Source organism: Lissotriton vulgaris, chromosome 6, assembly GCF_964263255.1.
Source record: "Lissotriton vulgaris chromosome 6, aLisVul1.2, whole genome shotgun sequence".
NCBI lineage: Eukaryota > Metazoa > Chordata > Amphibia > Caudata > Salamandridae > Lissotriton > Lissotriton vulgaris.
The window spans coordinates 1,861,969,433-1,861,984,248 of record NC_141694.1 but is presented as its reverse complement, the minus strand read 5'-3'; the positions used below and the strand labels follow the sequence as shown (position 1 = coordinate 1,861,984,248).

Genomic DNA, 14,816 nt, shown 5'->3' with positions numbered 1-14,816 from the left:
CAAGGAAAGGGTATGACGTGTCGTTTAGAAAAGCGAAAGAGTTTAATGAATCACTCACTTGGGATTGTTTGGACACTGTATCTTGGCATGCGCAGTTCACGCCGGGCTCGGCGGGAGGATCAGGGTCGAGTGCAAACGGCTTAGGGGATTTTCAGCAGAAACATCCACAGCCCTTTCGGCCAGCCCACGGGGGAGAGACTCAGTCTAGATCGGGTGGGAATGGGAATAAGCGAGGGGTATGATGGGGTTTTAACAAGGGAACATGTAGTAGGCCGCAGGGAACATGCAGGTTCAGGCATGCTTGCGCAGGTTGTGGTAACACCTCCCACCCCGAAACTAGCTGCCGATCCAGAGGCAATAGTACTGGGGGAAAAGGGGGTACCAAGCAGGATTGACACGGTGCCTCGGATGACTAAACAATCGCCCGTGGGTATTTTGGCTTTGACTCTCTGGCTGAACAAATACCCTGATCATGTGTCCGCCGGGATCCTGCGAGATGGCTTCTCGTATGGCTTCAGGATCCCAGCGGGTTATTTTCGGGGGGCCCCTTATGCAAAAACCACTGTCTGTTACGCACAACCCGACGGTGGTCCCCACAAAAATTGCAAAAGAGGTTCGATTGGGGCGGGTTGCAGGACCGTTCGGTGAACTACCAACGGCCAATTTTGTGTGTTCCCCATTAGGGGTTTTTCCCAAGAAGGAGCCGGGAGAATTCAGGCTCATTCATAACCTATCTGCACCAAGGGGGGCTTCCGTGAATGAGGCAATCGTTGCAGGCATTTGCAGTGTGAGGTATGCATCATTTGATGACGCAGTGGTAATGTTGAATCGCCTAGGCCCCGGTGCATTGTTAGCAAAATCGGATATTGAATCTGCATTTAGGTTACTACCGGTGCATCCCCAGGATCAGCACTTGTTGGGTTTCGCATTTCAGGGGAAGTACCACATGGATATGTGCATGCCGATGGGTTGTTCGATTTCTTGTGCCTATTTTGAAATGTTTAGCTCATTTCTGGAGTGGGATTTCTCGAAGGCCTCAGGGCACCAACATGTGATGAATTATCTCGATGATTCCCTGTTTCTCGGCTCGGTGGGCTCTCGGGACTGTGCACAGGCATTGCAGGAATTCTGCGTGCTCATGCGGGGTTTCGGGGTCCCGTTGGTGCCAGGTAAGACAGTGGGTCCAACTACTTCCCTGGAGTTTCTGGGTATTGAACTAGACTCCGTGGAGGGTTGCTTCCGTCTGCCGGCGGAGAAGATCGTCAAATTCAGGGCCTCCTTGTTGCAATGTCTTCGTACGACAAGGTGACACTGCATCAACTACAGCAAACAGTGGGACAGCTGAATTTTGCACTGAGGGTTATACCGATGGCTCGCCCTTTCTCCCAATCTATTGCCCAGGCCATGGTTGGCCTCAAAGAGGGGCACCATCGTACGAGGCTGTCGGCAGAGGTTCGCCAGGACATGCTCATTTAGCTGGCATTCCTGGCGGATTTCAATGGCCGGGTAGTCTGGAGCAAAGCCCCGGCCTCGTCAGCAGAATTAGGTTTATGGACCGACTCTGCGGGCAGTGTGGGGTTTGGCGCGATCCTTGGTAACCGATGGTCAGCTCAGAAATGGCCAGCATGGTGGGAAACAAGTGGCTTGACGAGCAACATTGGTTTCCTGGAGTTATTCCTCATCTGGGTAGCGTTGTCGGCCTGGCCAGAGGAGTTCCGAAACCGCTTGGTGATATTTTGGTCTGATAACATGACTGTGGTTGAGTGCATTAACCAGCAGGCAGCACGCTGCAAGTGGATATTGCGATTGCTGAAAGAAATTGTGTTAAAGTGCTTGAAGCTAAATGTACAATTCAGGGCAAAACATGTGCCGGGAGTACTGAATAATGCAGCTGATGCGCTCTCTCGTTTCAAAAATGCAGGCATTCAGGGATTGTTTACCCTCAGCGGAGCTAGTGGCAGCGACATTTCCGGAAGCATTATGGCAAATCGGCGCCCCGGACTACAAAGCCTCATGGCAGCCAGTTTAGAGCCCAGGACAAGAAAAGCTTATGAAGGGGCGTTCCGCTCGTACTGCACCTTTTTGGGCCCTGCATGGGAGCATAGATGGGCCAGGAGGGGTCCTTTACCCAATTTGTCCCACCTCATGGGACAAAGAAAGCTGGAGCAGATGAGATGAAAAGGCATCAGCTGACAGACGTTTTGGGAGAAATGAATGACCAGGTGTGGGATACGTGACCTCAACCCTTTGCCAGCCAAACTTTCTGATGTGCATGGGAGGTTTTGCATCTTATATGTTGCATCTTAGGTGTAGTTATTCATCCTCCCCATGTTCCTCAGCCTTCCTGTTGGACTTGGTTTAGTCCTCTCAGTCCCCCCTCTCCCATGGTTCCTCCCTCTCCCTGGAGTGGACATTAGAATGTTGTTGTGGAAATTATATTGCTTCTGTGGCGGAGAGCGGAAGCTGGAAATAAACTCCTTCCGCAGCTGTTGGTATGTGTGGCGCTCGCTGCGCTGAGGTGTTGGTCATGGATTAAGACTCTGAGGAGGGTGTCGTGCCCATTTCTTATTCTGTTGGGGCAGCGGTTCTTCTGCAGAGTGTGAACTTCTTATCTTCCCACTCCAGCGAGCCTTCTACAGATTTCACTGGTAGACGGTGCATCTGTTAAAGGGGACGACTTTCCCAGACATCTCTAGAGCTGACGTCACTCTTCCAGGCAGCAATTTTGGAGCTACTGATTTCAGTATGGACTTGTACCCCAACACCTCCCCCCAACCAATTAGGGAAACATTTGGTGCACGGATTCCTCCCCTTAAGAGCTGAGAACAGTGACAACCCAGGGGTCTGGTTCGGAGTTGTGTGGTAAGCCCATAGCATTTCTTGAAAGGCAAGTTCCACAGGAATCAGGTTGGTGCATGCTAACTGAATACACCCCTCAATCATTCTATTCATACGCTCCAGAAGCCCATTGGCTCTGGGACAATAAAGAGAAGTGTTGAGGTGGGGATTGTCTAGGTTTCTTAAGAACTCTGATGTGGTCACAGATGTCAACTGTACTCCATTGTCAGTGACAATAGTTGAAGGAATGCCTTCAGCAGCAATTGTGTCTCTAAGAAATTGAATTAAAGATTCTGTAGGAATTTGATTCACCATTTTTATGACACTCCAGTGAGAGTTGTAGTCTTTTAAGATGAATGCAAACCATTTAAGTACGTTTTTTATGTTTACAGGGCCAATGATGTCTAATGCAAGTTTCTCCCATGGTTTAGATGGTACAGACACCGGTGATGGGGGAACCTTGTGAGTACATTTGGATTCATCACTGCGCAAATGCTGCAATCCTTGACTTTGTATCAATCAATCAATGTACTTGTAAAGTGCACTACATACCCGTGAGGGTCTCAAGGCGCTGAGGGGAGGGGGTGTCGCTACTGCTCGAAGAGTCAGGTCTTGAGGAGTCTTCTGAAGGGGAGCAGGTCTTGGGTCTGCCGAAGGTGGGTAGGGAGGGTGTTCCAGGTCTTGGCGGCAAGGAAGGAGAAGGCTCTGGCGCCGGAGTTCATTCGTTGGATGTGGGGGACAGTGGCGAGGGCGAGGCTGGCGGAGCGGAGCTGGCGGCTGGGGGTGTAGAAGCTGAGTCTGCTATTGAGGTAGGCTGGTCCGGAGTTGTGGAGTGCCGTGTGTGCGTAGGTGAGGAGCTTGAAGGTGATCCTTTTGTCGATGGGGAGCCAGTGTAGGTCTCTCATGTGAGGGGTGATGTGGTTGCGGTGGGGGACGTTGAGGATCAGTCAGGCGGAGGCATTTTGGATGCGTTATAGTCCTCGCAGGTGTTTGGTAGGGATTCCAGCATCGAGAGTGTTTCCGTAGTGCAGCCTGCTGCTGACGAGGGCATTTGTCACCGTTCTTCTTGTTTCGGTAGGGATCCACTTGTAGATCCTGTGGAGCATGCAGAAAGTGTTGTAGCAGGAGGAGGCGACGGCGTTGACCTGCTTCGGCATGGAGAGGGAGGAGTCGAGTATGAATCCTAGGTTGCGTGCGTGGTCGGTGGGTGTTGGTGCTGTTCCCAGCGTGCTGATGTTTTGCCGTTGTCTAGTTGGTGCCTGATGTCGTCTGTGGTGGCGATGAGGGCTGTCTCGGTGCTGTAGTTCCGTCTGAATCCGGACTGGGATGGGTCTAAGATATTGTTGTCCTCAAGGTGGCAGGCCAGTTGCAAGTTGACGATTTTCTCGATGACCTTCGCCGGGAACGGGAGCAGGGAGATGGGCCGGAAGTTTTTGATGTCCTTGGGGTCCACCTTGGGCTTCTTGAGGAGAGCACTGATGTCGGCGTGCTTCCAGCTTTCCAGAAATGTCGCTGTCTCGAGGGAGATGTTGATGACCTTCCGTAGTTGGGGTGCGATGGCTGCGTCTGCTTTGTTGAATACGTCGTGTGGGCAGGGGTCTGATGGTGATCCTGATTGGATTGAGTTCATGACCTTGCGTGTCTCGTCGTCGTTGAAGTTGGCCCAGGAGGTCAGGCGGTGGGTACGTCTGGTGTTAGCAGGGGGGGTGGAGTCTGGTGTGGTCGGGGCGGCGATGGTGTTGAATGTGTCATGGATGTTGGCGATCTTGCGGTGGAAGAAGGTGGCCAGTGCGTTGCACAGTTCTTGTGAGGCTGGGATGTCGTTGTTGTTGGTGCTGGGGTTGGAGAGTTCCTTCACGATGCTGAAGAGCTCTTTGCTGTAGCGTGGCGGGCCCATCCTAATGGAATCTGCGGCACTACCTCACCCTTAGCGGGCGGTCCCATTTTCCGGGAATATGGCGGGTGGACATTCTAATGAGTCCCTTATTGTCTTTGCCTGATCAACCTTCTCCTAAAATCAAATTTCATGTACATTTTCAAAAGAGTCTTGCTCAGATGTTTTGTCCAAGACATACGTCAAGTGTCTGTGTAATTTTATTCTGGTCCCAATATTCCTTAGTTGCCTGTCCCTTCTGCACATGGTAACATGGTGCTAAAGAGAACTCTGTCAAGGTAGATCATCCCCTGCATTAAGGTTTGCAGCGCACTGGCAAAGAAAGAACCTCCAGAGGCTTGTAGCCTCATTCCACTTTGGCAGATGCCCTACCACCACTTTGAGAAGAGGAATGCCAGTTTTGAACATCTGCCAGTTATTGCCATTAATACAAGAGTTGATGAATTACTACTGCCTTGACAGTTAGGTTGAAAGGAGGGCCATTTTTCATAATCAGTCTTGCAAGACTTTCTTATCCAAGGTCACTCCTTACAACTTCCACATTTGGAATATATATAATGTAACCGTGATAGCACATTTTTTTTGGACCAGCTGTACTAAAACACATTAAGACAACTATTACTACAATGAAAATGTCAATTTCAATTTTTTCTAGCACAATACAGCACAATTTACATGATTTGAAACATTTAAATGCCTGATAGATTGCACGTAATAGCAGCTCAAATTGAACCCCTTGCAAATTGGTTTTGGTTAAATATATTTTTTCATTACAAATACACATGAAAACGTACCATGGCATAAGCAATACATGCATATGAGCAAACTATACTATACTATTTCTTACCTTCTTACCATTGGTAAGGGAGGCAAGGGTCAACACAATGATACACTAAAAAAACAAAGACTAAAGTTATGTTATAGTTGAAATGTAACATTTTAAGCTAAAAACAAAATTTTAGCACTTACAGTTTACTACCCTAACCAGAAATTGTTCCTCCAACAGTGTTCTTGTGAATGATATAATTTGAGAAGCCATCAGTGATGTTGTCAATAATTTTTTTCTAAATTAGTGAGTGTTTTTTTCATGTAAAGTTAGATATTATTACCATACATCACTATTACATCATGTTAATCTTTGGGTTTGTCAATTGGTTTCTTGGGCTTTGTTAATGTAAAGTAAGATTTTATTAGTATTCCTAACTATGCCAACCCACCACCTGCAGCCTACTCCAACTGAGAACCTATGTTCGTCTAACTCTCCCTTTCTACAGACAGCAAAACCCAATCAACAATCACCCCCTTTCTTTTTATTGCTTTTCTGATTCCACTGCAAATATTGTTAAGGCATTGCTCTTTCTTGTAGGAAGAAAAAGTGCATTTATTACATACATTGCTACGTACTACATATTAAGTTACAAATATGTACATCTGTGACACCGTTAAATCACATTTGACCCGTGGTGGGTCCAGAACTCCATAATCATTATATCAGATGCAACTTCACAATATACAGGGGTGTTCTTATATACAAGGCAGGCTTATAGGCCTTGTCAAGGGGGCACCACATCAACATATAAGGCAGGCCCATTGGCTTAATTTAGAGTCCACTACATTGATACAATAGTACTCACATGTTCACATCCATCATTAAAACCAAGGAAATGTATAATTCTATTAAAATACATTACTTACCAAATACAACTTTAAATGTTTGCCAATGAACTTACTGATAAAGCATTCATATTAAAAAAAACTCCAACATGTGTTAGAATCTATCTTTGTTCTTTCCATCCATCATACTGCAGGCATAGCACAAACCACTATGGTTCCCTACACTCCAGAGCCCAAGATCAAATGTTTGATGATTATTTCATCAGTTCTAACTGACTCAATATGTTCTCCTACACAGGAGTACTGGACAATGGCAAATGACTCTTTTCAACAACAGCACACAGATATTATCATGAGTACCCTTAGATGTTGATTGTTCAATCATTGGCATTTGTCTTACAGTCAACCTCAAAGGCAGTAACTGCATGGTATGGACTGCTGCAGTTCATACAGTGCAGGTACTGATGTGCATGCACACAGGGGGCACATGTTGTGCCCCCGTGTGCATCAACATGGCCAGAGGCACCAGGGGGCCCTGTCGGGCCCCCTTTGTTTCCTCACTGCCACACTTTTCATGGAGGTCCCACGGAATGCTATGAAAAGTGTGGCAATGAGGAAACACGTAATAGGCCTGACCCACCACGCATATTGGTGACCTTGGACTGCCCTCTAACTGCCAGGGAATGGCGGTTCCCTCGCATTTGCAGTGGTCTCGGGGTGGCCCAACCACCCTAGTCATATTACGGTGGTCGGGAGACTTCCACCGTGAGTCCAGCAGTCCATGGACCACCAGACTCATAATAAGACTCTTAGGGCCCGATGTAGGTAAAATAGATTTACCGATTTTTATTTACCGAATTTTACCGATTCGGTAATTAAAAATCGGTAAATCTAAGGGGTGGATATGTAGGTATTTCCAGATGTGGAAATACCGATTCTGTAACATTCGGTATTTACCGATTCTGTAAATACAGAATCGGTATTTCCCATTGATTCCTATGGGCTTTGAAGCCCATAGGAATCAATGGGAAATACAGATTCTGTATTTACAGAATCGGTAAATACCGATTTTTGCAAGGGTGCAGGGGGTGTCACTTTGACACCCTCTGGCACCCCACAAATAGGTATGTGCGCCATGTGGCACACAGACATGCCCTAAGGGCATGTCTGTCTGTCACATGGCTAGGTGCGCATGCACACATGTGCATGTACACCTGAATTCGGTATTTTACCACACAATAGGATTGTGTGGTAAAATACAGATTTTGTAGGGCCTTTGGGACTCAGAAGAGTCCCACCTACATCTGAGATTTACCGAATCGGTAAAAATACAGATTCGGTATTTTACAGAATAGGTAAATTTACCGATTTGGTAAATTTACCGATTCTGTAAAATTGGGCCCCTACATGCCAATTCTTGAATAACGGTCGGTAACGGCCGAAAATACCCATTTTCGGCCGTTACCGACGGACCTACATCGGGCCCTGTGTGCAGTGTTTGGTTGGGAGCTACTCAGTGACACCAACTCTGTTATCTTCCACAATAACACTGATCCTGACTCTAACAGGTATAACATGGCTTGTCCGTGGATGGGGCTCCTAGTTGCCAAGACAGAAACTGCTTGGATGAGATTAGAAATTGACAGACATTGAGGACATTACAGAAAGGCTTGGATTAGTGTCTAGAAAAACAAATTTCCATTGCTAAAGATTTCCCTCTAAAGTACTACAAAATGTGGACCAATTCAGATGCATAGGGGAATAAAGTTGACCCTGTGTAACCCTAATCCATTGAGATCAGAACATGAATAACCTCTTTATGGAGGTTGATACTTAGAAGCATGAATGGTGGACTCATCTCCATAATATATGGAATGCATGATGTCTTGTTTGTGATTTGCAGTGACAATACTGTTGAGTACTGAAGGTGGTCTACAGTTTTGATTCTGCTGTCAAATTAATTAACATGTCTTATTAAAAAAACAGTCATGATTTAATGGTTCCCAAAGAGTCTGCCTCACAAGAAATATATTGATAAATCATATGGAGAAGATTTTTTTTAAAAAAAACAATAGTTGATATTTCCACCTGTATCAATTCAGGCGCATCATGGGACCTATTCACAAAATTAAAACTTTCATAAATGGTGAACAAATGTATCTCTCCTATGCTTGTCAGTAATTCACAAAGGGAATCCAGGCAGGCATAAACCCTTCCAAGGAGCCTGAACTCCACCGTGAGAGTGGATTCTCTGAATCCATACGTTATTTTCAAGGGATGGGCACATGGGTGTTCCTGGGCATTCCAAACTTGTTTTGGCTTGAAACAAAGTATGTGTACTCCCAGCAACTAGCAGGTCTACGTGTAATCACAAGCTTCTATCATTCCTCTTTCCAGTCTGAAAAGGATGTGTTTTTTCTCCAGCCACGTGTTGGTGTAAATCCCTTTCCAAGGTGGGAAGAAGAATGCATCATCACCAAATTTGGGGGGGTGCAAATGAACAGAGTTGTCCAAGGGGAAACATGTTTTCATGGCAGATAAAAAAAAGAAACAAATAATTTCTATTTGCACAAAAGGATCCATTTCCTCTTTGTAGAGTTCTCTGCCATGGAGAGCTGCGTACCGTGGAAATGAAGGGCAGATTTGAAAATCATGTGATTTCCCAAGGAATCTGTATAAAAATCTGTGCCAGGAACAACTGTGTGTGCAAACTCCAAGAAGTAGTAAAACTACACTTATATGTAGAATTAAAAATCTGAGTGTAGTCTTACTATTTGTTCTCGAGCAGTAGCCCCAACACAATCCTTATGAAATACGGTGCTGGATTAAATTGTTCTGTGTTACTGATTTTTTACAATTTATCTTAATTTTTGTGAGACACTATCGCTTGTGCAATGCAGAAAGGTGAAGATTTTGATCAAACTGATATCTTTTCATATTATCACAATAATGAAACATGGCAATTTATGAGTGCCCATTGTAATGCTGAATTTATTTTCACACAACCTGGAGTCCCAGTTCCATTGGATGCTGTTAAAAGTAAACAATGCTCATCAAGCTACTGGTTACCTTTTCTTCTTGAATGATGTTGCCAGGGATCCTGAAAGCAGTTCAAGGGGTCGCAAGGGCCAAGTCCATGCTGGTTGGAGGTCCCTGGTGCAGCACTCCTGTGTTGCCCTGATCTTTTTTTACATCTCAGTCTGCCCCGATATGTTCTCCTGCACAGGAATACTTAACTCTGATGAAGGACGCTTTCCAGTGACAGCACACAGATCTTATCATCAGTAACCTTAAATGTTAATTGTGCAATTACTGCCATTTATTTCACAATCACATCCCTTCAGGTAGTCCCAGGGTTGCATGCATAAGTCAAACAGCGAATCTGTCTCTGATGGATGAAGGAAATAATTAAGTAAACTGGTTTGCCTGGGAGTGTCTATAATGCTGCAGGTTGTGCAAGGGATGGTTTTACAAATCCTTGGCTGGTGTCCCATCTTTGTTCACCAGCATCAACGCTCCCTCCTTCCCTTCCTCTGGCATCATATAAATTCGAGTCACAGGTGAAGCAGTGATTCAGATATTGCTGCAGACCCCATGATGAAGACTCCAGGTGCCATCCTGCTCCTTGTCGCCCTCATTGGGTCCTTCGAGGCGCATCCAGTGGAGAGAGAGAACCATCCTGCAGGTGAGTGAACAGGGATCAGGCCCTCAGCCTCTGACTTCACTATTCGTCTGAGTGATCGAGATTGTGTCTTTTTCTGGAGGGCTCCAGGGGTCTGCTTTGCACCACCGCGGTGTTCCCTGGTGGCGCGCGCTGCTGGATACTATTGTAGCTGGATTACTGCAGCGTGTTCTGCTGGGAACTAGTGTGTAGAGTAACATGGTGGAACATGATATTGTGTACAAGGGTATCCCCAGCTGTGACACATCTGTGCTGTGCTGCATGCATGCATGGTGCTCCTTCTAATATGTAGGGGTGAACATTGTGCAAGTGAAACTAATGTCACCATCAAAATATTAGGCACCCAGAGGCTGCACAAAGTTCAGTCCCCTCTTTCCTCTTAGACATGTACAAACACTGATCAAACCCATGTTTAGACTCTGCGTTTGACCCTGCAAGGTGTAGAGGAAGGTGCCAGCTCTGAGTGTGACCCTGTGGTTATTGTTGCATGCCCAGTCGCTGTCTCCTCTGATGCACTGCTAGGTGATGAGGAAGGTGCCAGCTCAGAGTTTGATACTGTAGTTATTGTTGCATGCCTTCTCATTGTCTTCTCAGACCCACTGCTATGTGTGAAGGAACGTAGTACAGCATTCAACATTGCTCACATCTGAAGTCTGATACCTCTGCATAAAATGACTTTTACATAAGGCATTTGCACACAGGTGTAGACCCTGGCTTCCGTTCAGGGATACCATATTCAGATCATAAAGGAGTGGTCTTTCTCCTGTCCTTACCAGGCTAGAAAACACTGAATTAAAAAACACAAACCAAACAAAAAAGCATATTTTGTGATTGCAGAGCTGGAAAGTGAGAGAAAGAAGGTTGCTGAGAAGGCAAAAGTAAAGGCACCATATTCTGCAAAGGGTGGAGTCAGGATTTAGAAACAAAATTAAGGTTAATCCTATTCAGTGTTACACACTGACTACTGACAGAACTCAAAGTCGTGAAGACAATACTGTATAGCTTTACGTTTTCATTAACCCCTGAAGAAGGGTTCAGTTGCACCCGAAATGCATTGGTTTTTTTTACCAATTTTTTTTGGTTTGTGAATTTAAATCAAGATTGTTTACATGAGATTTTCTTTGATATGTTGTTAAAGCAATGAATATATAGACATTTTTCCGTTGAAATGTTGTTTAAAATATATGCACTAAATGCTTTTCGCATCAAGAGTATTCTTATTTGTTTAGGTTATTTGAAGTAAAAGTATCTCATTAATGTTCTCTTAACATAGGAAATCGTTTTGAGAAACCCTAGGGGCATTAGGGTAGATGACCCTGCAGACCTGCATGTCTCCAGATCTCGACAGAGCTGTTTAACATAGAGGGTTGTGGGCACAACCCTTAGTAGGGTTATCACTTACTGATTAAAATTTGTTTAGTATTTACGCACTAAAGATTCAAAAGGTGTGCAGGTCTCACACTTACAGAGCTGTCCTTCCAGAATACAGTCATTTAGGTCTAGTCGGATCAACAAGAGTGGCCTATAAGAGCAGACCACCAAATGGTCCTTCCCGCTTTTGGGGAGCCCAACTATGAGCGGCTTCCTCATTGATGATGAAAGAGTACCAGCTGTCTTGGCTGCTCGGAATAGAGTCGATAGTTGTGGGGCTAGTGTGCTCTATATGTCGTGTAGGACTCCACAGAAATTCTTTGATTTACCAGAGTTTTGTTGTGAGCCATTTGAACTAGGGCCAGGCAAACCTCCCCAATCATCAAAGGAGCAACCAGTTTCTGGTGGGAAATAGGGTCCAGATGGGGGACCAGCAGAGTTGCCAAGTTTTCCAAAAGCCCAGGTTCGTCCAACCTAGCATTCTCTTGGCAAAGGGCCTCGAAATATTCAAATAAGTCCTCATTAAAGGACAACTGTGACATGAATATGTCACAAGTTGGTGAGCGGATTGCCTTCAATTTAGGTAGCTTGTTCTCAGAGAGTAGCAACTACACAAGGACCTACACCACATGCTGCCAAGCTGTGTATTCCGTATATTCTAGTTGACTACGGACGCCAAACCCACTTCTCCCCCTAGCAATGACAGCCAGCCAGCCTACCATCCCCTCCTGGACCCCAGTCACCACCGAAGAAACTGCATCGACCATGAAAGGCTTCCACTCAGGAGCCCCCCCGTATCCCTGCCCTCCGCACATCTTCAACAGAGCCGCCGCCGTCATTGCTCCTGAGCTACGACACACCATCAACACAACTTTCGAGGCCGGTACATTCCTCAATGACTGGAAATGCACATAATCAAGCCCCTCTTCATGAAGCTCTCAGCAGACCTGACGGACCTCAAGAACTACCGACCCTTCTCTCTCCTCCCTTACGCTGGCAAAGTCACAAAAAAGATTCCCAATGCTCAACTAATGAAATTCATCAAAGAGAAATCCATCCTCGACCACTCCGAATACAGATTCTGCAGCAACCACAGTACTGAGACCGTCCTACTCGCCGCTACAGAAGACATTGTAACTGTTCTCGACCAAGGCCACACTGCGGCCCTGATCCTACTCAACCTTTCTGCATCCTTCAACACCATCTCCCACCACACTCCCACCGCCGGAGTCCATGACGCCAGCATTCAGGGAACTGCCCTCGACTAGATCTGCTCCTCCCTCAATGGCAGAACCCAAAGAGTCAGGCTGCGCCCCTTTCTCTCCAAACCCATGGAGATCAATTGCAGAGTACCCCAAGGATTGTTGATCAGTCCCACGCTCTTCACCATCTACATGGCCCTCCTCGCTGCCATCATCAGACAGCATGGACTCATCGTACTATCCAATGTTGATGACACCCAGGTCATCCTCTCACTCACTAAGGACCCCCTAACCACCAGACTCATCTTCCAATAAAGGAATGAAGGACATTGCATCCTGGATGAGCAGCAGCTGTCCGAAGCTTAACTCCGAGAAAACAGAAGTCATTGTCCTCGGACCCTACCCCTCTGCATGGACAACACCTGGTGGACCACCACCCTTGGTAGCTCCTTACCCCCATGACCATGCCCGAAACCTCAGCATCATTCTCAACTTGTCCCTCACGATGACCCAACAGATCAACTCAGTCACCTCCACCTGCTTCAACACCCTCCGCATCCTTCGCAAGACCTTCAAATGGATCCCCACCAACTCAAGAAAGACCGTCACCCACACACTCATAACCAGCAGACTGTACTACAGAAATATCCTCTATGGCAGGATCAACAAATCCCTGCTCTGCAAGCTCCAGACCTTACAGAACACCGCAACCAGACTCATCCTCTGCATCCTTCAACACGTAAACATCACCTAGCACCTACAAGACCTCCACTGGCTCCCGGTCGAGAAGAGAGTAACCTTCAAGAAACTCACCCACACCTACAAATGCCTCCAAACCAACGGACCCCAATATCTCAACAAAAGAATCTCCTTCTAAGCACCCAAGAGAAACCTTCGATCAGCCGCCCTCACCGAAATCCCATGCATCTGCAGAGCCAGAATAAGTGGAAAACCCACTCATACATCACGGCAAAGACCTGGAATGAGCTCCCGATCAACATCAGACGTGCCCCAACTCTGCACATCTTCAGGAAGATGCTCAAGACCTGGCTCTTTGACTGACTGGAGCTGCACCCCCCAGCACCTTGAGACCCCCACAGGTGAGTAGCGCACTTCACAATTCCATGATTGATTGATTGATTGATTGATTGATTGACTCAATCTGTCTGTCACAGACCTACTCCATATTAGCTTCCATTACTACACAATTGCACTCAACACTGTGAAGCCATGGTTCAGTCACACATTCCAAAGAAAATGCATTTTTTAGATTGTTCATTGCCTTTGCGCTCTTGGGTGTTTATGCGTCAAATTTGGCGCTTGCTGACCACAAGATCCGAAATGTCAAATTTTAACTCCCTGGAGGTGAAAAAAGAAATGTATTCCCAATGTAGCTCCCATGGGAAGCTACAGCAAAAACCGCTGAAGAGATTTATACAATGAAAGTAGAAATGTTCTCAGAAACTGTGCTTTTGTGGATTTCTGTATATCTTTTTAGTTGTTTTTCAAACATTGGCATTTAATAAATGTATCAGTGGGCTTAAAAGCAAATCTATGTTGGCCAATTACAGTCATGATTTAGAAAAATCATAATTTCAAATTTGAACTTTTTGACAACTGTGAATGGCCTATAAAGGGTATCAAATATTTTCACTTGATCAATTTCAATTAGAGAGTTCTTGATTTTCTGCAATTTCCAAACTTATTTACATTCACTTCTTTTTCATGCTGCTGTATTTTGCCATTTCATAAATTTTGAAAATAATGGTCCTAGAATAAACATATAATCCTTCTTTATTCAAGGTTGTCATACACAAAAGAATTGCACTTCATTTTAAAACATTCAATCACACAGTGTCTACTTCTCGATAAACCATCTCAATTTTATTAAGGCAGTGTTGCCCTAAATTGAGACTCCTGAGAGTGGTAATGCCTTCTTGGAAAAGCCTTAACTGCTGTAATTTGCCTGCAGTGCAATCAAGGGCCAAGTCAAAGGCGAGGGGGCATAATGATGTGACAGCAATAAATAGCTGTCCCATGTGTGTAATAAGGTTATTAGCACTGGTCCCTGCAAACTCACCAAATACTGGTAAACCAGCAGGCCAACTCAGCACCACAGACAGAAGTTGGGAGCTGGCTAGCCAAACAGAATGCTTCCATTGTGGGCTGTAGATACTTGTACAGGGCAGCAAAGACACCATCATATGCTACCGGC

At 45.7% G+C, this 14,816-nt stretch overlaps 1 protein-coding gene across 2 annotated transcripts in view; it reads left to right on the top strand.

Annotated features, from left to right (window-relative positions):
• Positions 1–14,816, top strand: part of LOC147709678 (uncharacterized) — a 349,189-nt gene that overhangs the window by 297,054 nt on the left and 37,319 nt on the right. The window contains exon 1 of one of the 2 annotated variants that reach the window (XR_015296719.1): positions 9,875–10,031. The exons of the other annotated variant lie outside the window; for it this stretch is intronic. The gene's annotated coding sequence lies outside the window, so the exon portion shown is untranslated. Of the gene's footprint in view, positions 1–9,874; positions 10,032–14,816 lie in introns of those variants that run through there. 2 annotated transcript variants of the gene reach the window in all.